This window comes from Schistocerca serialis, chromosome 9, assembly GCF_023864345.2.
Source record: "Schistocerca serialis cubense isolate TAMUIC-IGC-003099 chromosome 9, iqSchSeri2.2, whole genome shotgun sequence".
Classification (NCBI taxonomy): Eukaryota; Metazoa; Arthropoda; class Insecta; order Orthoptera; family Acrididae; genus Schistocerca; species Schistocerca serialis.
Genome location: NC_064646.1, coordinates 155,358,727 through 155,375,173, shown reverse-complemented (window position 1 = coordinate 155,375,173; position 16,447 = coordinate 155,358,727).

The following is a 16,447-nucleotide window of genomic DNA, read 5'->3' as shown; positions in this document are numbered from 1 at the left end:
AAACGAGGGTAATGGATTGCAGTCGAATTAAGTTAAGTGATTAGGAAATGAGACACTTAAAGTAGTGAAGGAGTTTTGCTATTTGGGGAGCAAAATAATTGATGATGCTCGAAGTAGAGAGGATATAAAATGTAGACTGGCAATGGCAAGGAAAGCGTTTCTGAAGAAGAGAAAGTTGTTAGGACCGAGAATTGATTTAAGTGTCAGGAAGTCGTTCTGAAAGTATTTATATGGAATGTAGGCATGTATGGAAGTTAAACATGGACGATAAATAGTTTAGACAAGAAGAGAATAGAAGCTTTCGAAATGTGGTGTTACAGAAGAATGCTGAAGAGTAGATGGGTAGACCACATAACTAATGAGGACGTATTGATTAGAATTGGGGAGAAGTGGAGTCTGTGGCACAACTTGACTAGAAGAATGGATCGGTTGGTAGGACATGTTCTGGGGCATCAAGGGATCACCACTTCAGTACTGGAGGGCAGCGTGGAGGGTAAAAATCGTAGAGGGAGACCAAGAGATGAATACACTAAGCAGATTCAGAAGGATGTAGGCTGCAGTAGGTACTGGGAGATGAAGAGGCTTGCACAGGATAGAGTAGCATGGAGAGCTGCATCAAACCAGTCTCTGGACTGAAGACCATAACAACAACAACCTAATCTAACATAACTCAGTCCTGTAGCAAGGAATCGGAGTGTTACAGTGAGCCTGTCTTCTGCAGATATAGCAGTTCTTAAGTGAGTATTGAGCGTTGTGATGGGAGGATACAGTTCACTGAGCACATACAGAAATGTATGGTCATCCATTCTTAAGTAATTGATGAACAACTTGACGTCCTCCACTATAGGTTCACGGAACACGTTTTGTTGAATGCTTTTATTGTGTCGTCGTAAAACCCACGGCTTCACCCTATGACGCTACAACGCAGTCCTTGCTATGAATTTTTTCTTTTACTTAACACATGAAACTGTTTGCATACGATGTATTGTCTAGCGTAAATATGTATTGTAAATACCATGCTTAAGTTATGTAATATTTAACACTGGCAGGTCAGGGCATATTTAGTTAACGTTGAAGTCAGAGAGATTGTTTTGTCGTGCCGCTGGGCGCGGGAGCGCGCCAGCGGGCAGTAGTGGCAGTGACGCCGTGCTCGGAGTAAGACGTACAGTCGAGTGCTGCTAGTCCTAGCTGTGTTACATCTAGCGGCTAGTGTGTGGATGTAAGTACGACGGGAAAGTAATGGTCGGCATATCTGGAAGCATGGCCGGGCAAGTTATTATGGATTAATGAGCGCAGTGCTGAAGAGACGAGGGCGTAAATGTGAAGGGCACTGTGGGCCCAAGTCGCAACAGAAAAAGCCCGCTGCCACATTGTGTCGCCGCCGTGGACTTCCGTCGATCCGCCGACAACGAGGGAAGCAAGATCTACGTAATTTTCGTAGGATAAAATTGTAGAAGGCTTGCCAGTAACTGTGCTTTTCTCTGAAGTTGAACAATTAATAATAAGCACTTTATAATCGAAGTGTTGCAGTTACATTCCACCCGACAATAACAACAAGTAGGTTCCTTCCGATCCTTACATTATTGAATCGAGTGTGCCGCGCCATTATCAAGAGAAAATATGTTAATTATCAAATTATTTGCAAAGACGGTGGAGAGTAAATTTCAGACTGTTTTGAACGATTGGTTATCGTAATTAATTGTTGCACTTAATAAGCTTACGCCAACCGTGGTAACTTAAAAATAGACTGAAGTAATAAATTTGATTATTAAGATTTATTTCTATGCATATTCAGCTGAAGTTAGTTCAACGATATTTCATTAAACTATAAAGCTTATTCCACCTGACAATGTCCCAATTAATGAATTATTATCATTCAAAACATAGTTAATCAATTATTAGCAATATATTTCATTATCAGTAGATTAAACTTTGAAAAGTACGTAATTTTAAAGACAGAATGACAGTCCATTATTCAAAATCTCGGTAGATAATTATCTGTGTTGTCAGGATTGCACTTAGCTGACAAATTATGAACAAAATAGTTATCAAAATACTTATTGAAAGTTAACCATTAATGTTTAAGCGTAGTTAGATTGTTATGACATTATTTTATATGACTACTGAGCCTGACACAGCACTTACGTAAAAGTTCCCGTTCCACCTGCTCTGCTACAAACAGGTAAACTTTATTTTTGACACAGTTATTCACGAACTTAACAGTACTGTCGCTGATCAGTTGAGCTGGCGACCGATTTTTTAATTGCGTTTACAACTTAATCATTTCTTTCGGCAAAATTTCCACTCGCAACATTTATTTCCAAATTATTTCCATTATTTCATTTACCGATCGTTATTGAATGAAGTTACTAATTCAATAACGATCAAGTTATAACGTCTCCTGTTTCCCGCGGAATAATCATTATTTACTTCGGATTCGGATACCTTATCCCGACGCCGGTCAAAATTCATAATTCACAGTCATTGTTAACTTTTAATTCATAAAATCCCGGGAAGCAGGGGGGGGGGGGGGGGTTATAACCCAAGTACGTTTCCTTTTTTTCCCCCGCTTCTCTGCCGCATGTGCACACAGTGCAATTGTGGTACATGCAACTACTGCGGTTAGTAAGGAGTTGTCGTTGTCAGCCATCTTGAACTTTGACGAAAAATATGATGACAGTGTAATACCCCTTTTTAGCGCCACGTCAAAGATCTTTGTCAAATATATTTGAAGAATATTTGATCCCATCTTTGATCAAATCTTTGACAAAGAAATTTGATAGTGTAATACCGGCCTAGGTGAACATTAATGCGGATCACCTGCATCGCTTCATGTATTAAGTCTCTGCCTACGGCGACGACATCTTCCAGCAGAGTAAGAGTGCATTTTGCAAGGTTAGAATCGTGCTGCAGTGGTTTGAGGAGAATTATGGTGAACTCACACTGATGCCTTGGCCAGCAAATGTGCCTAACCTTTACCCATTCGAAAACATATCGGGCGCTAGCTGCGTGCCCGTAAACCACCATCCCGCAATTTGCGGGAATTGTTTGAGCCGTGCATAGACATATGATGCCACATACTTCTGGAATCCTGTCAAGGACTTGTAGAATCCGTGAAAAGCAGAATCGCTGTTGTACTGTGGTTGAAATGTGGAATAACAAGCTATTAAACAGGAGGTCGGTGTATCTAGGAGTGTTCGTATGTAGTGATTTGAAGTCCACAGAAAATATATCGCGGGTCAGACATATGTCAGTTCAGATTCAGTGGAAGAATCCTCAGGAAGGTAGTCCATCAGCCAAGAAAGTAGCTTACAACACAGACTTTCGGTCAATATTTGAATACTGCTCTATAGTCTGTGATCTGTACCAGATAGGACTGATAGAGGAAATACCGAAGATCCTAAGTTTCGTTACAGGTTTATTTAGTATATTTGACAGTATTACGGAGATGCACGGTCAACACGACTGCAGAATCTGCAAGAGATGGGTTCTGGATCACGGTGTGGTCTATTGTTAAAACACCGAGTGCGTACGCTCTCAGAACGGCCAACCAATATATTACTTCCTCCTAAGCATATTTCGCGATAGCACCTTGAACATAATATTAGAAAAGTTAGAGTCCACGCAGAGGTTCACCTGCAATCGTTCTTCTTACTAACTACTAGCGACTGAAACAGGGAAGGGTCTACTGACACCAGTACGTACGCAAAGTATCCTCCATCAGAAACCGCAATTTGGCTTTCGGAGTATAGATGTAGATATAGACTTAGTAACTATGTTATAGCTATCTTACAGTACAGTTTTAGTTTAATTACAATTATTTACACGTAGCTTGTTCTATAGATTTTAATAAATTTACAAGTCAAACATTTACGACTGCAGGAAAATTTGTGGCAAGAGCATCGAGAATCACTGGCTTTGCGTGACTTGAAGAATAATCCATTCTACTAAATCAAATACTACAATGTACTGTAATTGTATCTGTTTATGTATGTGTGATTGTGCGTGTGTGTGTGTGTGTGTGTGTGTGTGTGTGTGTGTGTGTGTGTGTGTGTGTGTGTGTGAATGACCCAGGTTTACTTTTATTTGAAAGCGTAGAAGTCGAGACGTACCCGTGCACCAGTTCAGTGTAGGCATTTGTTCGGTTCTGGTTCATTTCATCAAAAAAAGTAGAGTGTGGAGTCAGTCATTCGAGTCTTAATTAAATAATTATTGGTGAAGAATTACGGTACTGCTATTACGAACAGTGACAGTTTATCAGTAAACTCTTCCGGGCTAAGTTGCCGTGGTCGATCTGTAGAACTTCTTCTCCCTGACGTTTCGTTCTCAACTACGGAGAACATCTTCCGAGGTGAGTCGACGACTGGCTGCTAGGAGCTGGGGCCGCCGCTTATATAGAGATCGTAGGGGGCGCCACCACACGTCACATGGCGTCGATGTGCAGCTATCTCTGGCTATCGTCTGTTGGAGAGAACAGACGCCATGTGACGTGTGGTGGCGCCCCCTACGATCTCTATATAAGCGGCGGCCCCAGCTCCTAGCAGCCAGTCGTCGACTCACCTCGGAAGATGTTCTCCGTAGTTGAGAACGAAACGTCAGGGAGAAGAAGTTCTACAGATCGACCACGGCAACTTAGCCCGGAAGAGTTTACTGATAAAGACGCGGGCCGTGAAAGCCTACATGGAATGAGTGACAGTTTGTCTATAGTTCATATATACATATAGACATACAAATACACTGTTTTGAGATTCATTGTAAACTAAAATACACGTGAGCATTTTCAGTTAGTGAAATATATATATCTTAAAACAGCATCAACATATTCTAGGAATGGCATCGCGAATCCACCATAAACTGCTGTTAAGAGTGCTTATTTTTTGACGACCCGTTTCGGCCAAGCAGCAGTCTTCATGTCACAGATGTAGTGACATACGGGACTTGAAGATGATCACTTAATGGTAACTGTTTGCCCAAAAATAAATACATCTTACAGCAGCTTTTGGTGATTTCGTTACACCGTTTCTCGCATTTATCTACTTCAGTAGTCTCGATATGTACATTCCTATAAAAAAACACAGTCTTTTTTAGATGTTCACCAGAACGGTTTCGTCAATGCTGTATTTAGTAACGCACAATGAGCAGCAAATAAAAATAAAAAAGTGCAACTTTAAAAATAAATAGTACGATATTAGGTAAGACCGTCAAAAACTTACTAAAGAACCAACGGCTGCCTTCTAAAAAAGACGAACCGTTTTTACTGAACAAGAAGGAAAATGGTACAGTTTATTTCCGTTATATCTGTTTAAAGTTTTAAACGAAAGGAGAAAATAACTAGTGATTAATATTACGGGAAGATAGAGTGTTAAAGTTATGGGAGGGCAGGTGGTGATGGCAGAAACGTGAAAAGGCAGGTTCTGATATTTCACTTGGAAGGTACAACTAACATCATCGAAATCTGTATAAATAGTAGCGCATCACAAGATGTAGGTTCCTAAGGTGTCCATCTGAAATATTTTGGAACCATCAGTGTAGTTGTCATACCAAGTAAGTGCAACAAAGTGCTCAGTTAACTTATCTCTCAAGGACTGGATATTCAGTTGTAAAGACAAACTTAAGTTTCTTGTGTATCAATATGTACATATATATAAGTAATTCAGTTTCATGATATGTCTGTATTAGCCATACGCTAAATAAATAAAACTTATCTCTCTTTTCACTATTATGAAGATGACTGGATTATAAATCTTGAACTATTTCAGGTGTTTTTACTAAAATTGCAGCTATTATATAGACTCTTGAGAAATGAAGTTTAATAAATGATTGAACGTACGCGTTAAAGTCTGCAATTTTTCAGATTTTTGCTAAAAAGTGGTGCGTCCATTCCGTGTCCATGTCGTAGTGATGTCGGTAAATACGAGCAATTCCTGTGATTGAATTCCGGTTTCCTCTCTTCTTTCCAAATTATTTTTCACCCTCCTAGAATGCAAAACCACACACTACTCACATCCTCCATTTTTTGTTAAAATCTCTGATTATTGTGTGGTATTCTATAATGATTGCAAAAACTATCTTTTATAAAATTAATTTTTAGAATTCCGTTGTGGCCACAGACCATAGAGGGATGACACACATTGCAGCTGCTGGCAGTAAAAAGCTCTATGAACATACAAATCAATTTTTTAATGGTGATTATAAACTCCAGTCAATGGTACATCTTTGCCATTTGTTGCCGTCAGAGCAGAAAATGATGACTGTAACTAGAAGAAATATTTGGATGAAGATAACAGAAGCGTAAACTCAATGTGTGTTGTATTTTAGAATAAATGGACTTTTTCGAAGTAAAAGAGGAAGTATCAACAATGTTAAAACAGACGTGGTTTGGAACGAAATGCTGGAAGAGAAATTCATCTAATCACATAAAATCCGAACAACCGAACAATTACACAAAACTTTAACTCATATATGTCGTCAGTGGAGCGCAGAAACAAGCGAAGCGCTGTCGTAGCCCACTGAATTTCATGTTTTTCACTGTTTCTCCACAGGGGCGTTTGTTTACAAAACGACTTCGCGGAAAACGCGATACATTTGTCTCCCAGTTTACTGCTCACGTTTTACCCGCACTCGATTATCTGGTGAACTGGATCCCAACGGCATTAATTAGTGCCTCGGTTACAGACATATTGGCAGTCGAGCTGCACTTCAGTTCATGATTTGTCGTCCACTTGCAGCGGCAAACGCCGTTAATGTGGAGTAAATTCCCACCGTATCCGGAGAATGCATTATAATGAGTCCACCAACCATACATTTCCCAAATTTTATGCCACACAGCAGTAGCGGCAATTCTAGCCCCAGGTGCATTTCGTTATAAGTCAGCAGAGTTGCACTACTTCAATCACGTACAAGGTCGTAGTACGAAACGACAGAAAGAGTACCGCAAACTCATCGTTAATTTGTAAACGTTTGGACGTGCGAACGTAAGGTGAAACTTTCTATATCTGTCAGGAAAGACAGGGTAGTTATTATTACTTAGGTCTACAGTCCATTTGTTTACCTTTACACCCTTTTATTCGAGCTATGCTTCGTTCCTAATATAATTCCAGTATAGAGATGCCAGTGTTTTCGCAGAGGAAATCGGTACCAACTGTAAGATTATTTTTATACAACTACTGTAACCCACAATCTGAAAGCAAAACAAATTCCAGATTAATATAAATGTGAAAAGGTGGAACTGTAGGGTGCCAAATATGATAAATGGAATGGATGTGCGAATATCTCATGTCTCCATTGCCATGTCATGTTCGTCAAAATGTAAGTTGTACTAAATAAACATTTGTTTTTATTTGATATATTTTTCAGTCTTGGTATCTGCTCACATAGTGTTTCATTCATTAGCCTAGAATACTTAGGTAGAGCTCAGTAGTTATCAATTTGTCCTTTGCATGGTAATTAACAAGTACAATCGCTTTTGCATTACAAAAAAAAAATTCTCTTTGCATTTCTAATAGTTGATAGCGACCAAACCACTTCTGGTGGACCTAAGCTGTAGACATTGCTGTAAAATATGTTCGTATCCCTACACATTTAGAGTTTTTTTAATCGCAGTTACGGAAACAAATCTTAACCATGAAAAGCACCCACATTTTTCGTAGTTTTCTAGTGTTACTGCACATGACAGCATGTAATTTTCTCCTGGCATTCACTAAACCCAAACCCTTCCTTCCCGTCAACAGCGTATAGCGTGATTCATCACTACAAATCACTGGTTTCCAGACATCCACTGTCCAATGGAGTCGCTCTCTTCATCACCTCAAGTGTCGCATAGTGTTCGGTCGTTACATGTGACTGAGTCTCTGGACAGTGCTGCCCTCTCTGGAGGTATTTGTACATGAGGGACAGTGGTCAGTGGGACACCCTTCATAGGCCACCTAAGGGTGCACTCGCTGAGGTGAGGGAGAGATTTGCAGTAGTGAATGGACACTCAGCCGGGCGGCTGTTGGATGTAGGGGCCCGCGAGCCTCGTAAGCTAAAAGACGAATGTGTATATTTTCTTTGTGTGTGATTGTTGTCAATAATAAGTGCTTCTGTACATATGCTGTCATTCATTGCAATCCGAATGGACCCGAATCATAGTCCTGATCCTCCCATAAAATTGACGACTCAAATTTCCGCCTGTGGGTGCTAACATTTTGGTCCATCCGGGCCGGATTGTGTTGGATTCGTCGAATTAACGTGCCTCGACAGCCATCCATCGGCGAAACGGCAGCGACGAGTGTTGACGGAGCAAAACGGAGATGCCGTTTCCAGTGTAGAGATGATGCGTTTGAAAGTTAAGTACCTGGTCTGGTTATCCTGCTTCCTGCAAGCTCCACTCGCTATAACTGCTGCTTCAGCTGTTGCCTGCCACCATTAGTTTTCCATGACTGACGAAGTATTAAGAAAGAAACTTGTAATCACACGCTCGGCGACAAAAGCAAGCCCCACATGGTTATTAAAGTTTGCAAACGAATTCGATGTAACAGGTACGTCGGACATTTGGACGTTACTACCAGGCTAGAACAGTTACCAAAGATTGTGGACAAGTATGAAGACGCGCAGTCGCAGCTCCAATTGTTTGAACATGTAGAGAGTAATGCTGAGGACAGAGAATCTTTCGAAAATATAGTCTTCGAGGTTTCGAAAAAAATGAGAACGATTCAGAAGAATCACACAAACGCTGTTGACAAGGTTTCGTCAGAGGCTGGGTCTGCCTTGTGTGTATCAAAACGTATCATCTAGCTGCCCACAATAAAACTGCCATCATTTAACGCTGATGTAACGCAATTCCGGCACTTTCACGACACATTTGTGAGTCTCGTCGTAAAAAAAAAAAAAAAAAAAAAAAATGAGGAACTAGAGCGCATTAGTAAGTACCACCATTTACTGAGTTCAAATGGCTCAAAGGGCTCTGAGCACCATGGGACTTAACTTCTGAGGTCATCAGTCCCCTACAACTTCGAACTACTTACACATAAATAACCTAAGGACATCACACACATCCATGCCCGTGGCAGGATTCGAACCAGCGACCGTAGCGGTCGCGCGGTTCCAGACTGTAGCGCCTAGAACCGCTCGGCCACTCCGGCCGGCTTACTGAGTTCATTAACAGGTGAAGCACACAATGAAATTGCCCATCTCCCTGTGTCTAATACTAATTTTAAGGTAACCTTTGATTTGGTCTGTAATAGATTCAATTATCCTCGACTGATTGCATCAGCACACTTAAAAAAACTGTTAACGCTACCGGCAATGACAAAGCCATGTTCAAGTGTCATCGTGCTCTACTAAAAGAAGCTTTGATATCTCTTTGCAAGCCGTAATTACATCACAGCTCCTTATAGAAACGGTTGAACATTCTATGAGAACCGAGTCTGAAGCCAGTCTGAGTTCGAGTAGCTTTGCAACATTTAAAGAAATTTGTGCCTTTCTCGAGAACAAATGTAAGCCTTTGGAAATAGCCAAGACTATAGCACCATAACGTCACTGCACAACTGTTAATAAACATCAGAATGCGCCCAACACCAAGCAATTTGGGCATTCGAAACAGACATAAGCTGTTACAGGTACTCCATGTGTCATGGGCTACCAGCCTCACGTGCTGCGCAGGTGCAGCAAATTGAAACAAGCCAGGTGTCGTGAACGCAAGGCTGCTGTGATGCGCAACAGCTTGTGATACAACTGTCTGAAGAATGATCACAGGGCCTATCAATGCAACTCCATTACCTGTGATATCCGTGGTAAACCACACCACACGTTATGACATGCAGAATCACAACGGACGCAGGATGCACCATGGAAAGAATGTGCAGTTGATAAGCAACACGAACGCAATGGCAAACATCAGTCAACTACTTTGAGCTATTGTTCACTGAAGATCATTCCAGGCAAACGAGTAATCCTTGCGACAGCGAGAATAAGGGTGCAGGAGATCAATGGAAAATGGCAGACTTGTCGTGCGCTATTAGATTCTGAGTTGCAGTCATGCTTCACATCAGAAACATGTGCACAACGCCTCAGACTTCAAAGGTAGCACAGCAGAGTACCGATTCAAGGAATAGGTGCTACCCGCTCAGAAACAGAACACCGTGTTTGTATACTAGCTGGCTCCTGTGTAAGCAACTTAGTTTTGGCAAAGGTAACTGACACCTTGCCTGAACAAAGAACTGATCCCACTACGTGGCACTTGCCAATGTACGACTTGCTGATCCAGAGTTTTGTTCACTTGGAAAGATCGACATGTTGCTACTAGCACTATTTTGTCCATACATTCACAAATCAAGGACTATCTCCGTAGGAACTGACCATCTTGTTCTTCAAGAGTCAGAAGTAAGTTGGGTCATATCTAGTCAGTACCAACCGGTAGCCGGCCAGAGTGGCTGAGCGGTTCTAGGCGCTACAGTCTGGAACTGCGCGATCGCTACGGTCGCAGGTTCGAATCCTGCCTCGGGCATGGATGTGTGTGATGTCCTTAGGTTAGTTAGGTTTAAGTAGTTCTAAGTTCTAGGGGACTGATGACCTCCGCAGTTAAGTCCCATGGTGCTCAGAGCCATTTGAACCATTTTGAACAAAACGGTAAAGCGCAACATGTCATGACGGCGGCCGGTCGTGTCGTGCTTCGTAAAATCGAACACTGATGTTCAAACACTCTTGAAGAAATTCTGGGAGAAAGAAGAATAAAATCGTGATGTAATGACGAAAGAAGGGGAACAATGTGAAGCACATTTCGTGCAACACCCAACGAAAGATTCCACAAGCAGATTCGTTGTCCATCTTCCGTTTCGCGAAGAGCCAAGTAAATTAGGTGAATTTTTCAACACAGCAGCAAAACGCTTCTCTCAGATTGAACAGAAACTGGCGAGGTACTCGTAGCTTAAAGAAGGATACACACAGTTTATGAGGGAATATGAAGACTTAGGACATGTGGAACCTGTAGCTACACCTGCTGCCGTTTCAATCGCACATGCCACATCAAGCAGGTCTTAAGTAATCCAACTCGACTACCTAAACACAGTAGTTTTTGATTGTTCGGCCAAAACGAGCTCTACTTTGTCGCTAAACAGTTTGTTGATAGTCGGACCAACGATTCAACAAGATTCGTGCTCCATAATATTACGCTTCCGCATTCATCGCAGTGCCTTCACAACTGACATGGAGAAGATGTATCGACAAGTTCTGGTAGCGGATGAAGATCGCGCCTGCGAACGAACACTGTGGAGGATTGACAGATCTGCACTACTGCAGGAATATCAGCTAAAGACAGTGCATCTTTTCTTGCGGTACGATGTCTGTTACAATTAGCTCATGAAGAGGGCAGATGTAACAAGGCAGCAAATATTCTTGCTAATGACTTCTAAGTGGACGATTGTATCTCAGGTTGCGAAACAGTTGAGGCTGCAGTCAAAGTCCAGCAAGATCTCACGGAGCTTTCGAAGAAAGACCGTTTCTCATTACGCAAGTGCTCCAGTAACTGTGTGGAATTCCTCAAAAATATCCCCTCAGAGTTACAAGAGACACAGGTACCCTTACGGCTTGATAACGACGAGGATATTAAAACTTTATGTTTACTCTGGCACCCACCTGCTGATCGGTTCCAAAACGTGAATAATGTCAAGCCAGCGCGTAAGGTCTACAGCTTCACAAATCGCATTGTACTGGCTGTCACGTAATCCACTTTTGATCCTCTGGGATCCATCATTCCCACTGCTATCACATTCAAAATCTTTTTGCAACGTCTGTGGCAGCTTCAGTTAACATGGAACGAGCCCTTGCCTCAAGAGTTGAATTGCATGTGGGAGACACTAAACAGAGAGGTTCGTTTGATAGATAATATTCGTGTTGATCGAAGAGTCACTACAGAAGGAAAACTTGTCAGCATTCAACTGCACGAATTCTGCGATGCTTCAGAGAAGGCCTACGGCAGTTGTAAATATGTGCGATCAACTTATCATCATGGAATCACATGTGTCAAATGGCTCCGAGCATCTTAGGTCATCAGTCCCCTAGAACTTAGAACTACTTAAACCTAACTAACCTAAGGACATCACACACATCCATGCCCGAGGCAGGATTCGAACCTGTGACCGTAGCAGTCCCGCAGTTCCTGACTGCAGCGCCTAGAACCGCACGGCCACTGCGGCCGGCACATGTGTCAAATTAGTAAACTGCATAACATGAGTATCTCCAATGAAAAAGTTGCCCTTACCTCGCCTGTCACGACTATTACACCATGTTGTTCGCTCGCTGGGTGTAGACATAGAAAGAACGTACTTGTGGACTGACTCATCCATCCTACTGCCACGGCTCGCGTCTCTACCCACGCGATGGAAGACATATGTGGGGAACACTGTCGCTGAGATAGAAGAAAATACAGCAGCTGCGGTGTGAAACCGTGTATCTACAATGGAAAACCCAGTTGATCTGACTTCGCGAGGAGTGTCTCCTGCAGACCTGCAGAAAACAGCCTGTCGTGGGAAGGTCCAGCTTGGCTTAAGTGTCTTCTGCAGACCTGCAAGAAAACAGCCTGTGGTGGGAGTGTTTCCTGCAGATCTGCAAGAGAACAGCCTGTGGTGGGAAGGTCCAGCTTGGCTTAAGGAAGACATCAATTCAAGACCTGTGATAGACATCTCTGGTGATTCTGCAGCCAAGGAGCTGCCACAAGAAAGGAGTAAGGACTCTATCACATCAGCAGAGCAATTCAAGATGGTATCATCTCTCGATTCTCACAGTTGTCACAATTACAGCGGATAATGGTATACTATCTTAGACTCATTAATAACAGCATGACTGTACAGGAAATGAGAGTATCTACTAAACTGTCTCGCAGTGAACTGCACGACGCTTTGCTACAGTGTGTTAGGAGAGCACAAGAAGATACATTGTTGTTGTTGTGGTCTTCAGTCCAGAGACTGGTTCGATGCAGCTCTCCTTGCTACTCCAACCTGTGCAAACCTCTTCATCTCCCAGTACCTACTGCAACCTACATCCTTCTGAATCTGTTTAGTATATTCATCTCTTGGTCTCCCTCTACGATTTTTACCCTCCATGCTGCCTCAGAATATTTCCTACCAACCGAATCTTTCTTCTAGTCAATTTGTGCCACAAATTTCTCTTCTACACAATTCTAGTCAGTACCTCCTCATTAGTTACGTGATCTATTCATCTAATCTTCAGCATTCTTCTGTAGCAGCACATTTCGAAAGCTTCTTTTCTTTTCTTATCCAAACTATTTATCCTCCATGTTGCACTTCCATACATGGCTACACCCCATACAAATACTTTCAGAAAAGACTTCCTGACACTTAAATCTGTACTCGATGTTAACAAATTTCTCTTCTTCAGAAGCGCTTCCCTTGCCATTGCAAGTCTATATTTTATATCCTCTCTACTTCGACCATAATCATTATCAGTTGTTTTGCTCCCCAAATAGCAAAACTCATTTACTACTTTAAGCGTCTCATTTCCTACTTTAAGCGTCTCATTTCCTAATCTAATACCCTCAGCATCACCCGATTTGATTCGACTACATTCCATTATCCTCGTTTTGCTTTAGTTGATGTTCATCTTATATCCTCCTTTCAAGACACTGTCCCTTCCGTTCAGGTGCTCTTCCAGGTCCTTTGCTGTCTCTGACAGAATTACAATGTCATCGGCAAACCTCAAAGTTTTTATTTCTTCTCCATAGATTTTAATTCCTACTCCGAATTTTTCTTTTGTTTCCTTTACTGCTTGCTCAATAGACAGATTGAATAACATCGGGGAGAGGCTACAACCGTGTCTCACTCCCTTCCCAACCACTGCTTCCTTTTCATGTCCCTCGACTCTTATAACTGCCATCTGGTTTCTGTACGAATTGTAAATAGCCTTTCGCTCCCTGTATTTTATCCCTGCCACCTTCAGAATTTGAAAGAGAGTATTCCAGTCAACATTGTCAAAAGCTTTCACTAAGTCTACAAATGCTAGAAACGTAGGTTTGCCTTTTCTTAATCTATTTTCCAAGATAAGTCGTAGTCTCAGTATTGCGTCACGTGTTCCAACATGCTGTGCGGCTTTTCTTCAATTGCGGGATTGATAACACACTATCGTTCTGTGTGAAGACAGGCTCACGGAGATCCAAATTAAAAGTGCTACGTTGCCCTGTTTGTGTTCTCGGCTACACGAGCAGTGCATTTGGAGGTAGTTGGCAAGATTGCGACTGAAGCATTCCTTTCGGCCCTCAGAAGCTTTATTTTACGACGCGTTAGGTACTATAACCTGTACAGCGACAATGGAAAAAACATCGTTGAACAATGGAAAAAACATCGTTGAAGATAGTAGGGAACTTCGAGAGTTACAAGCTGCTGTGAACAATCATTATCAGCAGACACAGGTGAAAAGCTTCATGCGCGAGGAAGGCATCGACTGGCACCTCATTCCTCCTGCGTCACCACACTTTGGCGAAATATGGGAAGCTGGAGTGAAGTCCTTCAAGTACCACATCCGGCGAACGATGGGACCCATATGTCCAACTTTCAAAGATTTGACAACCCTGACTTGCCAGATTGAGGCTTGCTTGAAGTCTCGTCCTCTCACGGCACTGTCTTGCGATCCTACTGATCCGCAAGCCCTCACCCCAGGTCATTTATTGATTGGAACCGCAATCACAAAAATCCTTCAGCCAGATCTAGGTACAACCATCCTCAGCTTGCTCACAAGGTGGGAACTACTGCGACAAGGCTTCCAGATCTTTTGGCGGCGCCGGTCAACTTACTACCTGCATCATCTGCAGCAATGGACCAAGTGGATGGTCCCCAGTCAGAATGTGCAACCTGGTGCATTGGTCATAGTAAGAGAAGATAACCCGCTACCTTTACGTTGGAAGCTTGTCGTCATTGAAGGAGTACACCGTGGGAGTGTTGGAATGGTGCGACTGGCCACTATTCGCACACCGCAAGGGGTTTTCGAGAGACCAGTCTGCAAGCTGTGTCCTTTACCGAGTGATGTGATACAAAAGTGAACAGGGTATTAGTGTTTTTTATTTGTGTGCTTTTCTCCTTTTGTTTTTTGTGTATCTTGCAGCAGACTCGGTGTATTTTTTCATGGGCCACCCTCCCAAGAGCACCTAACGGGACACTCGCCGCAGCTAGGGAGAGACATGCAGCTGAGAATGGACACTCAGTCTGGAGGCTGTCGGATGTAGGGGCCCGCGCGACTCGTATGCTAAAAGGCGAATACGTATATTTACTTTGTGTGGTTGGTATGAATAACATGTGCTTCTCTACATGTCATTCATTACAATCCGAATGGATACGAACCGTTATAAACACTACTGGACATTAAAATTGCTACACCAAGAAGAAATGCGGATGATAAACGGGTATTCATTGGACAATTATATTATACTAGAACTGACATGTCATTACATTTTCACGCAATTTAGGTGCATAGATCCTGAGAAATCAGTACGCAGAACAAACACCTCTGGACGTAATAACGGACTTGAGAACCTGGGCATTGAGTCAAACAGTGCTTGGATGGCGTATACAGGCACAGCTGCCCATGCAGCTTCAACACGATACCACAGTTCATCAAGAGTAGTGACTGGCGTATTTTGGCGAGCCAGTTGTTCGGCCACCATTGACCAGGCATTTTCAATTGATGAGAGATCTAGAGAATGTGCTGGCCAGGGCAGCAGTCGAACATTTTCTGTATCCAGAAATGTCCTTACAGGACCTTACAAATGCGGTCGTGCATTATCCTGCTGAAATGTAGGGTTTCGCAGGGATCAAATGAAGGGTACAGCCACGGGTCGCAACACATCTGAAAAATAACGTGCACTGTTCAAAATGCCGTCAATGCGAACAAGAGGTGACCGAGACGTGTCACCAATGGCATCCCTTACCATCACGGCAGGTGATACGCCAGTATGGCGATGACGAATACACGCGTCCAATGTGCGTTCACCGCGATGTCGCCAAACACGGATGCGACCGTCATGTTGTTGTAAACAGAACCTGGATTCATCCGAAAAAATGACGTTTTGCCATTCGTGCACCCAGGTTCGTCACTGAGTAAACCACCGCAGGCGCTCGTCTGTGATGCAGCCTCACGGGTAACCGCAGCCACGGTCTCTGAGCTGATAGTCCATGCTGCTGCAAACGTCATCGAACTGTTCGTGCAGATGGTTGTTGTCTTGCAAACGTCCCCATCTTTTGACTCTGGGATCTAGACGTGACTGCACGATCCGTTACAGCCATGCGGGTAAGATGCCTGTCATCTCGACTGCTAGTGATACGAGACCGTTGGGTTCCAGCACGGCGTTCCGTATTACCCTCCTGAACCCACCGATTCCATATTCTGCTAACTCTCATTGGATGTCGACCAAAGCGAGCAGCAATGTCGCGATACGATAAACCGCAATCGCGATAGGATACAA